General features: G+C 36.9%; 1 protein-coding gene across 4 annotated transcripts in view; it reads right to left on the bottom strand.

Moving 5' to 3' along the window:
- LSAMP (limbic system associated membrane protein) overlaps positions 1-19,970 on the bottom strand; it is a 633,432-nt gene that overhangs the window by 120,425 nt on the left and 493,037 nt on the right. The window lies entirely within an intron of this gene.

Here is a 19,970-nt window from a genome sequence, read left to right as displayed (position 1 = left end):
TATCTTACATATACCTGTTGGCTCCTTGTATGTCTTCTTCAAAGAAATGTCTATTCCAGTTCTTTGCCCATTTCTTAAATCAAGTTTTTTGTTATTGAGTTCAATATTCTTAAATTTGTTAAACTTATTTGTGATGTATTATGTGATCTTTCCTGAATAATGCTACATGTGCACTTGAAAAGAATGTGTATGCTGCTCCTGTTGGGTGAGATGTTCTGTATATGTCTGTTAGGTCCATTTGGACAATAGCATCTTTCAAATCCTCTGTCTTACTCATCTTGTATGTGGATGTTCTATCCATTATTGTAACTGAAGTACTGAAATATGCTACTATTACTGTGTTGCTGTCTATTTCTTCCTTCAGTTCCATCAATATTTGCTTCATATATTTGGGTTCTCTAATGTTGGGTGTATATATATTTTTAATTGTTATATCTTCCTGGTGAATTGACATTTCCATTATTATATAATGTTCTTTTTTTGTCTGTTTTGACAGTTTATTTAAAGTCTATTTTGATTAATATAAATATGGCCACCCCTACTCTCTTTCAGTTACTATTTTCATAGAATATATTTTTCCATTCTTTCACTTTCAGCCTATATGTATCCTTAAATCTAAAGAAAGTGTTTTGTTGATAGCGTATAGTTGGATCTTATTTTTCTATCCATTCAGTCATTCTATATCTTTTGAGTGGTAAATTTAATCAATTAACTTTCAAGTAATTATTGAAAGAGAAGAACTATCACCATTTTGTTCATTGTTTTCTGCCTTGTAGCTCTTTTGTCCTTCATTTCTTCTTGTTGTCTTCAGTTACATTTCATTGATCTTTTTGTAATGACATGCATTGATTCTTTTTCCTTTTCCTTTGTGTATCTTGTAGAGGTATTTTCTTCGTGTCTACAAAAAGCATCTTAAAACAATCTGTTTTAAGCTGACAACAATTCAATTGCATACAAATTCTCTACACTTTCATTTCTCCCCTCTACACATACGTATGTCATTGATGTCACAAATTGTATCCTTTTATAGTATTATTCATTAATGTATTTTTAAAATTAGTTTTTCTTACACTTTTTATGTTAACTTCCATAAGAATAAAAAGTGGTTTCTGTACTTCCATTACAGTATTCTGTATTTATTAATACATTTACCCTTACCAGTGAGCTTGATACTTTCATATACTTTGATGTTATTATATGGCATTCTCTAATTTGAACTTTAAGGACTCTTTTAACTTTCTTATACAGCAGGTCTAGCACTGTTGAAATTCCTCAACTTTTGTTTTGTTTATTTCAGTTTAATTTTTAAGGAATAATTCTGCTGATATAGTATTCTTCACTGACAGGATGTTTTTCTGTTAGTACTCTGTATAGGTTATCTCACACTCTTCTAGCTTGCAAGGTTATTGCTAACAAATCTGCTAATTATCTTATGATTTCTCCCTTGTATGTCATATATTGCATCTCTCTTGCTGCTTTCAAAATTTTACGTTTCTGACTTTTGGCAATTGGCTTATACGCCTTGGTATGAACTTTTGTTTATAAAATGTCTCAGTGTGGATTTCTTTGATTTATCTTTGATTTTTCTTTGATGTTCAATGGGCTTCTTGAATCTGGATGCTGACTTTTTTCTCCAGACTTGAGGAGTTTTAATTAATTATTTCTTTAAAGAACTTTTTGCTCATTTCTCTCCTCCTTCTGGAGTTTTTATAATGCCTATATTGCTTGACAAAGTCCCATAAGTTCCTTAGGTTTTCTCTACTGTTTTAGTTCCTTGTTTTCATTTTGTTCTTCTGACTAGATCTTTTCAAATGATCTGTCTTTGGGTTCATTGATTCTTTCTTCTACCTTGTCAAATCTACTGCTGACTATATCTAGTGAATATTTAGTTCAGTTATTGCATTCTCCAGCACCAAAATTTGTTTTGTGTGTGTGTGTGTGTGTGTATATCTACATATATACATATATATGTGTGTATATCTATATATATACATATGTATGTGTGTGTATATACACACACACATATATTTATTTCTGTCTCTTTGTCAACATTCTCATTTTGCTTGTCATCAATATTTTGAACTCACAGAACATTTTCATGATGCTTATTTTGAATTCTTTGTCAGGTGATTCATATACTTCCATTTTTAAAGAATTAATTTCTGAAGATTTGTGTCGTTTCTTTCTTTGGGCCGTGTTTTCTTGTTGACTTACAACTTTTTGTTTGGGTCCACACATTTGAAAAGATGGCCATCTTACTCAGTCTCTGGGAGATCCAACTTCTCTGTGCTTGTGAGTGTAATTTCTCATGTGAAGAGGAGAGAGGTATGCTGGTTTCTTTGGTAGGAGTTTATAATCTCTTCCTCTATCTGGTGTCTGTTGGTAGCACTGCAAGTTCCCTGATTCTATAGCAGCTACTACCCAGCTCTCCCTTTTTCTCAGGAGCTACTAAACATCCAAAGTACGCTGACTGTCTTCCAGTACCATGAGTCGGTAGTATACCTATCAGTCCCTCAGGAAGTCTTCTGAAAAGCTTGAACACTGAACACACAATCTATTCCTCTCTCTCCCCCTCTTAAAAGAGAAGCCTCAAATTGTATTCTCTCTCCTCACCACACAAGCTGTAGCAAGCTGCCTCTTTCCGTGTTTCTGTGTTCTCAGCTGCCCAAGACACTGAAACAATGCCAGTTCTGTTTACACTCTAGGTGAGATGAGACGGAAAACAGTCCTTTTGGCAGCCTCCAAAAAGCCAGGTTGTTGGACTCAAGTTCCAATTTTCCTTTTTCCCCATGATGGAAAAATTACAAGCCAGTGTGTTCTCTCCTGGGGTTATGAGTTATATTGGCTTGTGGCAAAGGCTGATGCATATAAAATGAAATTGCTCTTTTTGACTATTTCAGTGCATCTATTTTTGTCATTGTGCTCACCTATGGCGGTGCAACTTCTTAACTGGATTCTGGATTTCTCAAAAAGATATTTTGGTCCATATATTGTGAAATCAGTGTTTCTGTGGGAGACAAACTGAGACTTCCTATTCTTCTATCTTGTTGATATCACTCCTATGTAAGTCTTAATTTAGGTAATCTATATGAGATGCTTAATGTATTTTTTGATATATCGTGTCTGTTTAATATATCCTATGGGCTGTCATTATTATTATCACAATCAGCTTTTCCTTTAACAAAAATTTATATAATTCCCTGAATACAGTACACTTCCATTTTTCTGTATTGTCTCTCCCACCTGGAATGACTTTTCCTTCTTCTTTTGCCCAGTGAACTCCTACTTAGCTTTCTAGAAGCAGCCTGAATTTCACCTGCATTGTAAGTTACCAGAGAATAACTCCACCTTCTGAAATATTCATAGCACTTTTTACGTTTTTATATTAGCCTTCATATAACATTGTATTATAATAGGTTTTTATCATTATATGTTTCCAAATGTTTTCAGGAGAGAAGCACTACCTAAATTTATATGTTTCTATTCATGATGCCTATTTTTTTTCTTTTCGTACAGTATCTAGAAAGGCAATCAGCATAAAGGGCTTATTAAATGTTTACTGAGTGAATTGTGCAGGGTAGTTATGCGACTTTAACTTGAATTCCTAGGAACCTGATCCTAATTCACATTAGCAAAGATACTAAAGTTTTGAAGTTTTTTTTTCCCCCTAATCTGGATTTTTTTGACCTTAACTAAAATTTTTAGCTAGAGTGAAATGGTAAGCTTCTTGACCTTTTCATCAAAATTTGTGCAGCCTTATTCTAATTATCTTAGGCCTCTTCCATTGCAGCTATCTAATCTTCTTTATTTGGATCAGAAGTTCATCAATACATACAGTTTCCATTTTCATCTTCTCTTCTGGTTCTCCTGTATTTCTTCTGCATGTGTCTTTCATTACATTTTACAATTGTCAAAGGACTTATTTTGTAGGCCTCCAGGAGAGCAGTGAATAAATAGGGTGACAGAATGTTTGATTCAAAGGGACCTTACAGATCATCCAAATATTGCCTTCTTATTTACCAGAGTGATGGAGAATCTTGTCTGAAATCACTTGGACATTTAGAGACAGAGAAGACATTGCCTTGTTATATGTTTAAAAGGAAGGCACTTTTGAAAAATTATTTCATTTTACATAAGATAACCTGATAAAGTAGGGAAAGTTTTTTTGTCCTGCGGAATTCTTTGAGTTTTTTAAGAAAGGTACAATGGGGAAATACAATACCCTTAAAAATACCTACATTAAACATATGCTTGCTTAAATAAATGTTGGGTCAAATTGGGGTTAGTCAGAAACCCATTTTATTTGAGTCTTTGCAACTAAAGTCCTTCTGAACATAGGGTGCTACTTCTCCCTTTATACCACAGTACACTTAGACCCAGCCTAGAAAATCCTCTACACCTTGACAGGCCTTGTTCAGGCCTTTCTCGTGCTATGCTCTTTCTCATAAGAAGTTTACAAGACCATTGGGACAGTCCCTCCCTCAGCAAATACACACTCCACAACCCATTCTAGACCGTGTTCTAGGTATATGAGACTCCAAAATTCCCTGCCTGTGGGACTCATAGTCTGCCCTTTGTTCTGCCTGGGTTTCTTTCCAAGTCCACTTTTGGAGGGATAGGCCATATCCCAGGGATGCGTGCGTTCCTATGCCTGGGTGGGGTGAACACTGGAGAACTATTTGTGGAGAGCATAGATGGAGCTTGGACACGTGGGCTACGGTGTCCACACATGTGTTCACAAACCTCCTTGTGCTGTGGGACAGAGTCAGATGTAAAAAGAGGAGAGGGATCCCTACAAGTCAGGGTTCAGAATTCACCTGTTAACACTACCACTTTCTGACACAGAACTCAAAGGTATCCAAGAATTATAAATTCAAACCTGGCATCTCTGCCATTCTGAAATAATTTTATAACTTAGAAGACACATTTTTTTTTTTAAGCTTGATTTTTGGTTTTAAAGGATGTAGCAATTAAATAATCGGCTTCAATTTGCACTTTTGCTCCAGGATTCACAGATGTTAGAGAAAGACCTATCTGTCTTGGTAATATTGAGTATTATAAAAAATACTGTTATTTGATACTGCAACCTGTATAACAATAAAATTATTTGAGAATGATGGATCAAAGACATTGCAGAAGTTTTCTGGAGTGTAACTAATATGAACTGACCCCGAAACACACCTTGAAAGTTCTTTTTAATTAAACACTCAGTTATTGGCTTATTTATTAAAATTTCATTTTTAATTCTAAAAGTGGAATGCCACTGATTGAGTCTTCTGGTTAATTGGGTCAATTAACCTTTTTTTGAATAATAATATTTATGAATGGATAGAAGATGTTGACATGCCTAGTGCAGAAAAACAGGAATATGATGGACTCAATCAGTTGAGTGGGTTTTATTAGACAAACCAAGACTGTAAAATAGCATTTAACCTGCTATTTGGGAGAGAACTTCAGATCCAAAGGGAAAAATGATAAAAGAGAATTGAACATAAATGATAATTACATATGATACAAATAAGCAACAGAGAAGGATAACAGTACATCCTAGAGAGCATTAAAAATAAAAAAACTTATAAGGGAGTTTGCTAAACTGTTATGTGAGATGTATGAAGAAATACAGGAAAAACGTGCCTAGAGATGGGCATATGCTGCCTCCATCATAAAGGGAACCTCTGTGTTAATTCTGGGCACAGTGCTTAATAAACAGTGTGGACACATGGTGCAAAGCCAGATGAGAGTGAATGGAATGGTAATGCACCTGATATCCCTCATACAGAGGGATTAAGGGAACTCACTGGAATAAGTGGCACCTTCAAAGACCTGCAGGACTGCCACAAGCAAGGAGATTCAACTTTGTAGTCTTAGAGAACATAAAGGCAGAGGACAGGAAGTCACAGGGAAACGATTTTGAACCAACATATATATGTATAAACAGTTTTCCAGCATTGAGAACACACCGATAAAGCGTCATGAAGACAGATAAAATTTTTGTTGTGTTCACAGTTGGATCACCAGTGCAGTTGTTCTCAAACATGGATGAACATCTGGTAGAGCCTTTTGAAAAAATAGGTATACACAGCTTCTCTCACCAGAGATTCAGATTTGGGAGTCCTGTGGGGGTGTGCTCCTGTGGAGTCCCGAAATCCTCCATAACGAAGCAGACGTGCATCAGGAGTTGAGAACCACAGTCCTCCTGTAAAATACAGGGCCTCGCACATGCTAACGGCTTAATTTCTTGATTCTGGACCTTTGAATTTGTTCTCTCTGTCAGGAACATTATTCCCCAGGCTTCTGAAAGTTTTACTCCCTTACTTCACTCGATCTAAAATAGGATCATCTTCCATCCCTTCTTGACGTGACTCCTTTCTCTTTGTACTTATTCTTTATCTAAAATTCTATTCATCTATCTGATAATTGGTCTCTTTGCCACTATAATACAGGATTCATAAGAACAGTAACTTTGTCTTATTCTTTGCTGCATATTTAGTGCTCAGAATGAAGTCTGGAAAATAATAAATGCTTAAGAAATATTTTTTTAAATTAAGGAGAAGATAAAAACATGAATGACTGCTTATTTGTTGACTGTTTGACTGACAAATTGAATGGTGCCCTTCTTTATGGGAAATATATTCAACCCCAGGCTTGCTGATCAAGCAAGGATGCGTTGGGAGAAATCACACATCATAAAGGACATTGATCTTAAAAGTTTCCCAGCCACAAAGATTAGATAGGGCATGGTGAAAAAAGAAGATGAGCAGAGAGTTGGCATAAAAGACAGCAGAATTACGAAGGAACTAGAGAGCAGTGGAGTGAAACAGCCTGCTGAGAAGCTGGCTATGGCAGCTGACTTGTTGAAATATTCACCACACTCTGAAATAACAGATGTGCATTGAGGGATCTGTGAGAGCATTTGTAATCTGCAGCTTTCTACGCCTCCTCCTCCTACCTGCCTCCCACACACAGCAGCTTGCTGCCTGGCCTGGCCATCTATTCCCAGAAAGCCCTTCTTTCCCAGAGAAAGAAAGAACCCCACCCCACATAAACATGGTTGTGTTTTATTGTATTTCTGATGGAAAGGTTCTGTATTCCTCCTTCTCTTAACTCTTTGGTGTCCTAACTCCTCCTCTGCTACTCTTGCCCTTGCTCACTCTGCTTCAGCCACATTGGACTTTCTGTTTTTCCTTAAACATGCCAGGCACATGCTCACTTCAGGCCTTTGCACAGGCTGTACTTGCTGCCAGGAGAGGCCTTTCTCCAGAAGGCCACCTGGCCCCTTCATCCCCTCCATACACCCCTGCTGCTTTAAGTCTTTGCTCAAATCTCACCCTCTTGTAAAGTCTGACTTTGACAACACTAAAGAGCAACCTTGCTCCAGCCACATACCTCAAGACCATTATCATACTCTAGATTTTTCATTTTTCCAAGTAACTGTTACTTGGTAAGTAAACTTTTACATTTCATTTATTGTGTCTACTTGATTATTTGCCTTCCCACAACACGTAATAGAATGTTTATGAGGACAGTGGGAAAAAAACTTTTTGTTTAAAATTGTAATCCCATGAAGAGAAAAGTGTCTAGCATGTAGCATATGCTCCATAAAATTTGCTGAATAAAAAATTAATAAATGATATATTAAAATTAAATGAAACCAAGAAGTTAATAAAACTCACCTAAATGAAAACAAGCCTGGGAATCTCTGGTCTTTTTGACTTCAGATTCCCCTTTGCATTCACATCTGCTTCTCTTCTTCACGGATTAATTTATTCAAAAGGCTCTTATTTAATACCACTGTGCATAGAACGTCTCACTGAGCTTGTGAAGAGGCAAAAATAAGACAGTGCCTAGTAGCTTACAATGTGAATGTGAAGAGAACACATTGATAAAAATGTCCCCTTCTCAAAGACTGTGGGTTATAAGAAAGGCTTACACCATATTTCCTTTGCTAAAATGTAAATGTGAGAAACAAAATAGCTTTAATGGCTTAATGGAAGTCAGGGATTTAGAGGAGAAGATGGGAACTTCCTTTAAAATGTTAAGTGCATGTCGTGACTCTCTAGAGATGTTTTATAGGATTTGTTGATTTATTTCCAAGTGAAATGACCCCTGCAGGAAGGACTGTAGAGTCATGCAGAGTGCAGGGTGGGTGAGGAGGGGCTATAAAGGAAAAGGGTAAGAGAAACAAGAGCAAAAATCAAGAATATTCAGGAAACATAACCCCAAGGTGTGGGAATTACCTTCTGTAACCATGAATCCCAGATCACAGGCCAGTGAAAAGAAATTAAGAGAAAATGGGAATTCTGAGGGAATGTTAAGGTATTTTCATTTAAGATGCTGAGAGCATAGGGAAGAAGATGAGTTTCATGAGTGTTGGGATGTTAAGATACTTTGTTCTTTTTGACTTATGGTGTATCATGCAGGTTTTTTGTTTGTTTGTTTCACAAGGCTAGTTAGGTAGTGCTTAGCTGTAATAATAGTCTATGTGAATACTGGCTGATTAATGTGGGCCCTAAATATTCTAGATAAAGGGGTGTCTCTAGAGCCTATCAGGAAAGCATCTTAATTTTTTAGTGCATTAAATGAAGAAAATAAATAAAATTGATTAACTCTGCAATGAAGAGTAGAAAGATGGGAAGACTATTCAAAACAAAAAACAAACAAAACCCCAAACAAACGAAACAAAACCCCACCTTAATCCCAAAGAGCCAGGAGGAGAGGCATAGATATTTCAAGAGGCAAGAAAGGTCTGTAAGAATTGGTAAGAACTATAAATCTAGGCAAAGCTAAGAAGGTCACATGGAACTCTACTTGTAACACTACTTCAATCTCAATTCTCAGATAGGTGATATTTCAACAAATTGTATATTTGGCACAGAAATGGAGAAAATAAACAAATCTTCTTCTAGTTTCTTTGTGGTGGCTCCAAAGAGAAAAAACACTCTTGATCTACTGAGCAGGCAGGTGAAAGTACACATAGAACAGGGAGAATACGGTTCCTAAAATTTCTTGGCAGCAAGCTGATCATTAACCAAGTGTCTAAACTTAGGTAAATATATTTTACCTGTTGAATAGGTGGATTATAAATTCCTTTCCCGGCGGGCGCAGTGGCTCAAGCCTGTAATCCGAGCACTTTGGGAGGCCGAGGTGGGTGGATCACGAGGTCAAGAGATCGAGACCATCCTGGTCAACATGGTGAAACCCCGTCTCTACTAAAAATACAAAAAATTAGCTGGGCACCATGGCGCGTGCCTGTAATCCCAGCTACTCAGGAGGCTGAGGCAGGAGAATTGCCTGAACCCAGGAGGCAGAGGTTACAGTGAGCCCAGATCGCGCCATTGCACTCCAGCCTGGGTAACAAGAGCGAAACTCCGTCTCAAAAAAAAAAAAAAAAAAAAAAATTCCTTTCCTACCCAAAAATGTTATAAAATCCTAAATAAGTTTATAAAGGAAAACAATTTGATGAAGGCATAAAAGAGCCCCTCCTGAGATTCACAGGGCTAGTTCTAATAAAAGTGGCAAGTGTCAAAATAATTTGAAAAGACTGAGTCATTCCCTTCTACTACACACCCTCTAGCTTCTTGGAGTTCTCTTCTTTGCTTCAGTCTTTTGTGACTAAGCATAGTTCTATTCCAGTGACCACCTTAAAAACTCCAGCAAAACTTCTGTAAGAGACAGTGATCAACAGATAATAGATACATACAATAAATATTTATTATTCAGGTGTATAAAGTTAGTAGAGTTTTTTTTTTTTTTTGTAACACACAGATAGGTCTTGTGAAGCACTGAAGCCTTTGTGCAGACAATAAGACTGGAGAAAGGATCAGCTATATAACCAGTGACTTGGGGTGGAACTCTATACCAGCTCCATCTGTTTTCCAGTTGGTTCTGATGCCATAAAGAGGGGCAATGGTATGCCCTTCTCAGCATGTTGAATTATGAAAATAACCTCATTTGGTCAAAATTACAGATTTATTTTTGAGAGTCAGAATGTAGCTTTTTAACCTGTGGATCCACAGCTAAAAGAAAAGAATAAACATCCAATAAGCATGGATTATGGACCAGACACAGGGTTAGGTACTTTCACTTTGGTGAAAGTCTGAGCACCTCGAGGAGGGATACGAGGAAATTCAAGACATGGCTATGAGGTGGCTAACTTGCTAGTAGGGAAAGGAGGTAAGTTTTCTTAGCTAGGATAGTCCCCTAGTCAGTACATTCCCAGGGAAATCAGACTTGGAAACAGTCTGTAAACAGTAAAAACAAGAGGAATATGGATGAAAAAACCCACTCCAACCAAATGAGACTAGCATTCATTATTATTTCTTCTTAACTTTGGATCACCCAACAGCCTGCAATCCAAGTGAAACATGCACCTGTGTAAATCTTTAGATTTGAACAACTTCAAAGCGCAGTAAAGTACTTCGTTTGTGGTCCAATGCCAGCCTTCACATTTTTCATTTTGGGAGATGACAGATTAACAGCAATTTCCGTCTTTAGAGGTTCCTCTGCCTAACACCCTGACACCACAGGCTTTCCCAGGCATGTTTTTGGAGAACATTTGATCTTCCTTGGGATGTGGATTGAAGCCTGAAAATCATAATGGCATATTTAGTTTTATTTTTTCTATCATATTTTATAAAAACAGGATAAAAATTACTTATATTGTTTGAAAAGAAATACTCTTAAATTGAAGCCAGTCCTAGGTTTGTAATGAACACTTCTATTCTTACAGAAAATACGATAAGGTCATCGTTGACTGCAGATGATGGGCAACCCAGTTGGGTGTTTATTCTAAATATATCACTGCCAGTGTAACTCTTGGCAGCACCCCACTTCCTCCTTCCACTCGGGATTTCCCACCAGATGGGGAGAGAGCTCATTATTAACCCAGAGGAGAGAATTGACGCCAACACCCACAGCAGCAATTCAGTCAACCCCTTCATTACTCTTCCTTCTGCCTAAAATCCCAGCAGCCTCTGGGAAAGTCTTGGCCGTAGAATGCTGTAAATCCCAAGGTCCCTCTCTAATGCTTCACTTTTCATGGAGGTCATGACTAAGCTGAGAAAGACTTTCTTTGCCTGCCCCCAGCTGAGTGACCTGCTTTCTCAGCAGCACGATTTCTCTAATGAGATTGTTTCACAAAGAGAAGAACGAAATCAAGTGTCAGGGGGTTGGATCAAAGTGGCTCTTATTCTCTGAGGCACAGGGTCAGACTGCAGGTACAAATGAGCCACTGGGCCAGAGAGGGTCCTGTTGAGAGCATATCTCCACCCCCATCATGTCTCTTCTTTCCCCTTGTCATGACTCATCTTTAAAACTATGGAAAGGATCTCTCATGCAAATGTTTAAACTGATTTCAAGAAAGATGCATGGAATACATAATATATATAGCTATTCATTTCAGCACGTAGCTTATTGTCTGTACATTCCTATATCAGTCATCTTGTATACCTTACCTTCACCGTAATCTCATGAGGTAGACTGTTAGTACTCCAAGTTTATTGAAGAGAAAACTGACTCAGAAATGTTGAGTAACTGTCACCAAAACAGAGGACTAGTAAATATCAGAAGGGAGATTTTTACCATTTTTAATCTGTCTCCAAAATATATAAGCCCAACCCTCTGAAATAGCAAGTAATAGATGTCTAGAATTGAGCTGGGTGATGTGGGGGATTCAAAGATGAAACAGCCACGACTCGAGCAACTTACAGTGTAATTGCCAAGGCAGACATGGATGTAAGTTACATATTATAAAAGGCGAGAATGTGAAAAGTGTTATACCATAATAGGAGTACAAAGAAATGCTTTGGTAAGACTAAGGTGAGAGTAAGATGATAATAAAATAGCCATCATTTATTATATTATTTTAAACATGACAACAACTTATAAGAAAGATACAATGACTGTTCCCATGTTATAGATACTGAACTTGTGTCTTACCCTAAATCATTGAGAAAATGGGAGAAAGGAAATCTGGACCTGTGTCTTCTCACCACAGAAACTGCGCTTTTAACTTTTGCATTATACTAATTGGTTGTCAGTGAAAAAAACTATTTTACAGAGAAATTGTAATTTTAGTTAGGAATGAATGGATACTTTTTAAATAAAGTTTTCTGGTTAGAAAGGGGAGTAGTTCATTCCAGGCAGTGAAAAAATTTGTGCAGAGGTACTGAGTGGGATAGGATAGGAGAGTGGATTCCAAAATCACAGAATAGACAAAAATGTGAAGAGAAGATAAATAGTCCATTGCTAAAGCTAAACTTAAAAGATGATCACGTAGATTTTTTGTATGTATACTGTAACTTATACACTAGAAAAGTCATAAAGTCAATTTGAATGAAGAATTATAACTCATGGAATTGTTCTCTTGACTAGCTCTATGTTTTCTTTTTTTTACTAGTTAGTTTTTTCCAACATGGTAGTCATTTTCAAAAATGATATATAATGACTTCATTTAGTAAAGAAATATTATTCAATCATTTTCCAATTCTTGTTCTTGTGCTTTTTTTTAAATTTTTTTTTCCAATTCTTAATGATGTACAAGTAACTCAGTAAGAGAGTCATGGCCAAGGAATATGTAATCCAAATGAAGAGATCACACTGGCAGAAACAGCTCTTCATGCTGAACAGTGGGCACACAGTGGAGGTACGTGGTGACTTGGTTGTAAGAGGAGGGAAGCGAAACTGAACTAGATCTTGAGCATCAACTGACAATGTTTTGGGGGAGAAAAGAGAAAGTGGGGAAATGGAATAAGCAAAGTGAGAGCTGGCAGTCAAGAAAGGCTGGAGAACAGACCTCACAAAAGGGAATGTTTTCACTCGACAAGTTGGAGAGACCCTGCTGTGGCCAGGAACATCAAGCTTTTAAAAAGGCAATGGAAGCCCATGGAAGGTTGTTCGTAGGATAGTGACATAGGAGACCAGCAGAGCATTAGAAAAACATTAGTCTACAGAGGTGGTTTTGAATGGTTCAGGAAGGGAGAGACTGGAGATTTGAAAGACTAGTTGGAAGTCTACAGCATTTGCTCAGGCAAGTGGTAATAATAGTGACAATGCAAAGGATGGATAGGTGGAGAGAGATTACAGAGCAAAGATCCACAGGCTTTGTGAATGACAACATAATGCTGGATGAATGGAGGAAAAATTATTAACATTAAGAGAAACCAGTTGTCACAAAATTAGAGGGTCTATGGGCCATGTTGCAACTAAGACAACCTATAACTTGAGAAGGCACCAAATAACATGAGAAGCAGGCAGAAATATTCATATCTAGAGCTCAGAATAGCCTGTTTTAAATCTCTGGTCTGTATAGGCATAGGAGCACCCCCAGAAGAGTCTATAGAGAAAAAAGCATCAGTGGCAGAAATGTAAGCAATGTATCTCCTTATTCTGGTGACAAGAAGATGATCAGCCATCTAAGGAAATAGTAGAACCTTAGTAAGGTGTTATTGAAACTAGCAGAGCAGAGTCAGCAGAGTCGGAGCTGCAGTGCCATCTATGAGAATGTGCCTGCTGGTGTTAATCTTCTGGGAAGGAAGTACTATAGTAGAGTGCTCTGGACAGAAGTCAGCAGCAGACTTAACATTGAATAAGGAGGCAGAAGCAACAAAAAGGTTGGTGTTAAAAGGAAAGGAGAAGGATGGACCAGTGACTTGAGGATACAGCACTGATAAAGAAAAGTTTTGCTATGGAAAACATAATTCTATGAATGTGTTTTGAAAGGGACCTTGCAACTCAGAAGCTTACATTTATTTACCTTAAAATAATTTCCTCAAATGGCTTTCTCAAATGTATAATTGATACAGTGTTTTAATTTAATATTATGTTTTGAGTCAGAGTCTTGCTTTGTCACCCAGGCTGGAATGCAGTGGTGCCATCCTGGAATGCAGTGGTGCCGTCCTGGCTTGCTACAACCTCCGCCTCTCTGGTTCAAGCTGTTCGCGAGCCTCCATCTCCCAAGTAGATTGGATTACAGGCACCTGCTACCATGTCTGGCTAATTTTTGTATTTTTAGTAGAGATGGGATTTTACCATGTTGGCCAGGCTTGTCTTGAACTCCTGACCTCAAGCAATCCACCTGCCTCAGCCTCCCAAAGTGCTAGGATTACAGGTATGAGCCACCATGCTTGGCCTTATCATTGATAGGGTGTTTTAAAAGTATGGAACTGAAGACAAATCTTATGTCAAATACACATATATTTTGTTTGAACCTCTGGATCACGATAAAATGGACACTGTTTTATGTAAGATAGCAGTACTTGATGAACTAATGGTTGGAGTAGATAGAGTATGTGTTTTGACATTACATGAGAAAACTTATTTTCTTTTCTACCCAGATTGCTTATATCAACTTGACTCCATATGTAGGAGAATGATCCTGGCGTTGTCACTGACCAGCTTTAAAGCCTAGGGCAAATTAATTGACTTTCCTAGGCCTCTGTGCCATTTTCTAAAAATCAGAGTTTCAGACTTCATGAGTTCTTAGGCATATTAGGTCTAGGAAATGTTATATATCTTCCCTTCCTTGCTCTAGCTCTATTTTGGGAAAGTTTTTAAAAACACTGTGTACAAGTGATAGGTAAGATTACAATATTGGTCAGTCTTCAAGAAAAAGTTTCAGGACTTAATTATTTATTTGGAAATAAAGGAAGGGCATGAATGAGACAGAATACAAAATAAAACCTACTGAATAATGAATAAAAGGAGAGATAATGACAGCTTCTGAAATGTTAAATATAATCTCGAACAAGAAAATGAAAGAGAAATGTAACTTAAGGAATCAAATATGAAAGGAAGGAAACAGAGCAGGCAGAAGTAGTGAAGTCCATTTAGTACAGGCAGTTTTGTACTGTATCAGTTTTAGATGGAAGTCTTGATCCTGAGGATGATGAGTGAACTGGAGGGATCAGAAGCCCTGACTATGACTTCTCTGCTTTCTGAGAGGGTGGTGTGGGATAAAGAGGCTCTTGAGAGAGTCAAGTGGAATGAACCACAGACAATGGCAAACCACAATCATTCCTTTATGATTTTTGAGGATAGTGGACAGAGCCTGAGTGCAGTGCTTCACACACTGCTGGTCCCAGCAGAATGGAAGTCCACTAGGCATCAGTGGCTCTGCTATTTTGTACTGAGTTCTGTTCTCTACTGAGTTCTATCTCATCCTGTTCTCTATTCTCCTGGGAAATGATTTAAAAGTCTTTTCTTACAGGAGTTGATTGGGTAGTCACTACCTTACTTCTCTCTGGGTTTGAGACATAGCTCTGCACCTTTTGTTTTTTAGATGAAAAGAAACTCTCATCTCAGAGTGACAGGATGGGGGTATGTCTTCAGGGAAGCAGAAAAGGAAGAGACAAGAATTTTTCACATCATGACAATTCCAAGAAATAGCAAAATGTTTTAGTGTCTGTAAAATCTAGCAAGGTGTCATGACACTTCTTGGCTGTAAATAGCACTCTTTCAGAACCTGGAATATAATTTGAAGCGTCCTGCCAATCTCCTCCCTTTCCTTCCCACCACACATGCTGTAATACCTGTCCCAGGCAATACTGTCAGCTGTGACTTTACGATCTGACCACAATTCCACTATTTTGGTATTAAATTGTATTTGAACTTGGGTCTCAATTCAATTCAGTTCAGTTAACATTTCTTGAACACCCATAAGTCAAGGTCTTTAACCTTCCCTATACGTGACATCCAAACCTCTCTAAACAAGCAAATCAATCTGGAAGTCTGAGAGAATTACACTTTCTTACAGCATTTCCAGTATCCTTCAGTGTTTTGCTACTTAAAGTATCTCATCTTTGCTTTAGTGAGTCCGTATTCTTTGGTAGCTGGAATAGCTAAGGGAGTAGATTTCATGTGGACCTTTATTTGAGCAGGGAGAGTGTATCCTGCCCAAGATTCTGTAGGTTGTATTTAAATTGTTAGTAAAGACTAGGGTGGATTTGAGCTGCTGCCCTGGCACTTCAGAAATTCAGAACAAAATAAATCCCCAGCTTGATTGCTTCATGCTTTTATTAATTTCATATTCCTTTTCTTTATTAATCTATTCTGAAAATTCAGACACAGGGAGATGTCATAAAAAGAGAATCTTGGATTGGCCATATAATGACCGTGGGACTTTGGGAGTAATGCTAGAAGGTCATTTTTACTTGTAGTTTTCAGGGAGGTGACAAAGACCTATTGCTATTCCTGAGTTAAGGAGGAGAAGTGAGACATTTAGGTGACAAGAGAAGCAGCAATCTAAAAAAAAATTAGCCTTTGGGAACATGGAGGGAATTTTTAAGCCAAGAAAGAAGTAATGTCCAAAGTTCATTTTCTCAACTCATTCATTTAACATTTTTAGATTAAGGTCCTGCAATATTCTGGGCACAGTTGTGGGTGCTGGAAATACATATAATGGAGCAAAAAACAGAGTAGCCACACTAAAGTCAGTGAAAGAGAATTCTGACTCTAGGAAGGAAGTTTGGGGAGATGCACAGGCTAGATCTGAGTAGCTTCAGATTTAGATAGAGCTGCAATTAATAGTTTTCATTTAGTTAAGTGCATAAACTATATTAACTATTTTAATTACTTTAAAATCTTCTTTGCATTGTACCATATTGCTTTCATATACTCACGAATTATAATAAAGGAATCGTTAAAACTGTAGTATTCTTTAAGGTTTACACTGTTGCGTCACAAGGTCCTATTAAAAAGTAGATTGCTTAGATCACAAAGTATAATTTAACTAGAAAACGTGTGCTCTATCTATCCAGCTATCTACTTTTATGTTTTATATATAAAATTTTTCTTTGAAGAGAGCCTACCATTTAGTCAACAAAACCATTAAGAGCAGCACCTAGTGTCAGCTTCTAGAACTTCAGGCACAGTGCATAAAGGATATAGTCAATGCAATAAGATTTTATATGGATTGAAGTTTTAAAAATTGAAACATGGTGGCATAAAAGTGTAATGTCTTGGCCAGGCATGGTAGCTCATACCTGTAATCTCCGCATGTTGGGATGCTGAGGTGGGAGGATTGCTTGAGCCCAGGAGTTCAAGACCAGCCTGGGCAACAAAGTCACACTCTATCTTTACAAAAAATCAAAACGTTAGCCAAAAATGGTAGTGCACACCCGTGGTCCCAGCTACTAGGGAGGCTGAGTTGAGAGGATTGTTTGAGCCTAGGAGTTTGAGGCTGCAGTAAGCCATGATTGCACCACTGTCTTCCAGCCTGGGTGACAGAGTGAGACCCCATCTTAATAAGAAAAAAAAAAACAACCAGTAATGTCTCGCATTATGTAAAAATTGTCAAATACAGTTGTTTATCTCTTTGCACATGCTAACTTAACAAACACAGTATTCCTTTGTTGAAAGGGAAGCCCACAGCATGCTAAATGATATTGGCTAATACTGTATGGCCAGCTGCTGCTTCCACATGAAGATGTATACTTACTATGACATTGTTCTGTTTACTATCAAGTCTCTTTCTAACAGTTGTACTATTAATTAAGTAATTTAATTTACTATTGTGTGGACTGTTGAAATATATGTGTGGAAGAAAACATTTCTATTTAAACTATAGTTAATACTTTAAAAGTAGTCATTAAAGGCAAGTAGCTTCAAAAGTACTGTTGTATTGAATGAAGGCAAGACAACAATAAAATAATGAAGCAACTAAAAATAGAAAAAAACACTGTATTCATGTTATTTTACAAAGGTCTTTAGATTTTCACTGCATTCAAAAGAGTCCAAAGCAGAAAATTAATAGATAATTTGATTGTGGTTTATGAGAGAAAAATGACCCAGAACTCTACTGAGCAGACCCATCCTTGCCAAAATTACCTTGACTCTAAATCATGAGATAAATATATCAGTGTACACTCATTTCCCACATTGAAATAATAAAATGTTTATGGAATCCTTTTATTATTTCCATGTTTGAAATGACTTTTCTAATATTTAACCATCTAGTTTCCCCCTACATTTTTTCTATACTGAGTTTATTCTTTAATGAGTATCACTTAAAGTATTAACAAAAAAAGTCAAGCATCATATTTATCAGAAATTACATGTTGAATAAATTGTGAACAATGTTTAGGACCTTATAACATGGAAGTACAATTTTAACTAAGAAAAATACCAATCCATTCCATCTTTGGTAGAATTAATCCTGAATACCATGTGTTTTAAATTAGAGAAGGTTTTACGAAGAACTTCTTTTGTATAAAATGCAGGTACAAAAGAAGATGCATAATGCACACATATGAAATAAAATCTTATTAAATGTAGACATCAGTATAGAAGGACTAGTAGTGAATTTCAATATGTCAACAATTGCAATCATGTTGTTGCATAAAGCCACTGAAAGTATTTGCACAAGCCTTCACTCAAACTGAAGTGCATTTTTTGTTTACATAAACATCTTCCTTAAAAGATAAGGAATTCATCCATTTGAGTACTATGCCTGATTTTTTTTTTTTTTGAATCGCTAGCACCAGAGAGTAGGTTTTTAGGAAATGCCAGTTTACTGTAAGAATACAGGACTTGATAGTTTTTATTCTATGTGTTTAATTGGCTTTCAGAGGTTAGGTCCATGTCTTTTCAAATATGTAGGTGCATAGTAACAAAAGGAATGTACTTTGACCTTAGAAACTCGTATTGAAAGTCATAAAATGACCTGATACCTGTCACAAGACTAGTTTATTGTATATGAGTGAAAATTCCAACTAATGAAAAGCAGGTTCTAATAAAAAAAATCACTATTGAAATATAAGTTTTCACTGAAGTCCCAGTCTTAGTTTCCCCATCTTAAAAAGACATTAAATAAAAAGTGAGGGGGAAATACATAACCTAGAGTAGAACAAACCAAGTAGGCATTGACCTCATCTAGGGACTCAGCATGGTGCTTTATTCACCAAATTAGACAGTTGCCTAAAGAGTAATAGTTTACTTCTGTTTTAAAAGCTGTCTTTGTTTGACGTAGTCCTACCTGTTTAGGAATTGCTGTGCTTTTGATGTTATATTCAAAGACTCTTCAGAGACCAGTATCAATCAAGGAGCTTTCTCTTTCTGTTTTCTTTTTCTTTTTTCTTTCTTTTCTTTCCTTCCTTCCTTTTTTGAGACAGGCCTAGAGTGCAGTGGTGAGACATAGCTTGCTGCAGCCTTGTGACTCACTTGGGCTCAAGTGATCCTCCCACTTCAGCCTCCCAAGTAGCTGACACTACAGGCATGCACTACTATACTTGATTAATTATTTTATTTTATATTTGTAGAGATGGGGGTCTTGCTAGCTCTTCCAGGCTTGTCTCGAACTCCTGGGCTCAAGCAATCCTCCTGCTCCTCCTCTCAAATCACTGGAATTATATGCTCTATGTTTTCTCCTAGGAGTTCTATGGTTTCAGATACTACATTTAAATGTTTAATTATTTTGAGTTAATTTTTGTATACGATATAGGCAAGGGTCCAATTTCATTATTTTGAACATGGATATCAGATTTTACCAGCATCATTTATTAAGGAGATTTTCTTTTCCCCATTGTGTATTCTTGTTGTCCTTGTCAAAGGTTTTAGTTAACTACATATGTGTGGGTTTACTTCTGGGCTCTCTGTTTTGTTGCATCAGTCTATGCATCTGCTTTTACGCCAGTATTATGCTGTTTTGATTACCTTTGTAATATTTCTGATTTACTATAGCTTTGCAATATAGTTTGAAATTAGGGAGTGTGATACAAGGAACCTTTGTTCTTCTTTCTCAATATAATGTTGCCTATTCAGAGTCTTTTCTGGTTCCATTTCTTTTTCTCTAAAAAGCTTTTGTGCATAAAAGGAAATAACCAACCAGATAAAAAGACAATCAATAGAAAGAGAAAATATTTGTAAACCGTTTATCTTATAAGGACAACTCAATAGCAAAAACTCAAATGACCCAATTAAGAAATGAGCAAAGAACCTCCTGAATAGACACTTTTTTCCAAAGAAAACATTCATAT

This window comes from Callithrix jacchus, chromosome 15 (genome assembly GCF_049354715.1).
Source record: "Callithrix jacchus isolate 240 chromosome 15, calJac240_pri, whole genome shotgun sequence".
In the NCBI taxonomy this organism is placed as follows: domain Eukaryota; kingdom Metazoa; phylum Chordata; class Mammalia; order Primates; family Cebidae; genus Callithrix; species Callithrix jacchus.
This window is presented reverse-complemented; position numbering and strand designations above follow the sequence as displayed.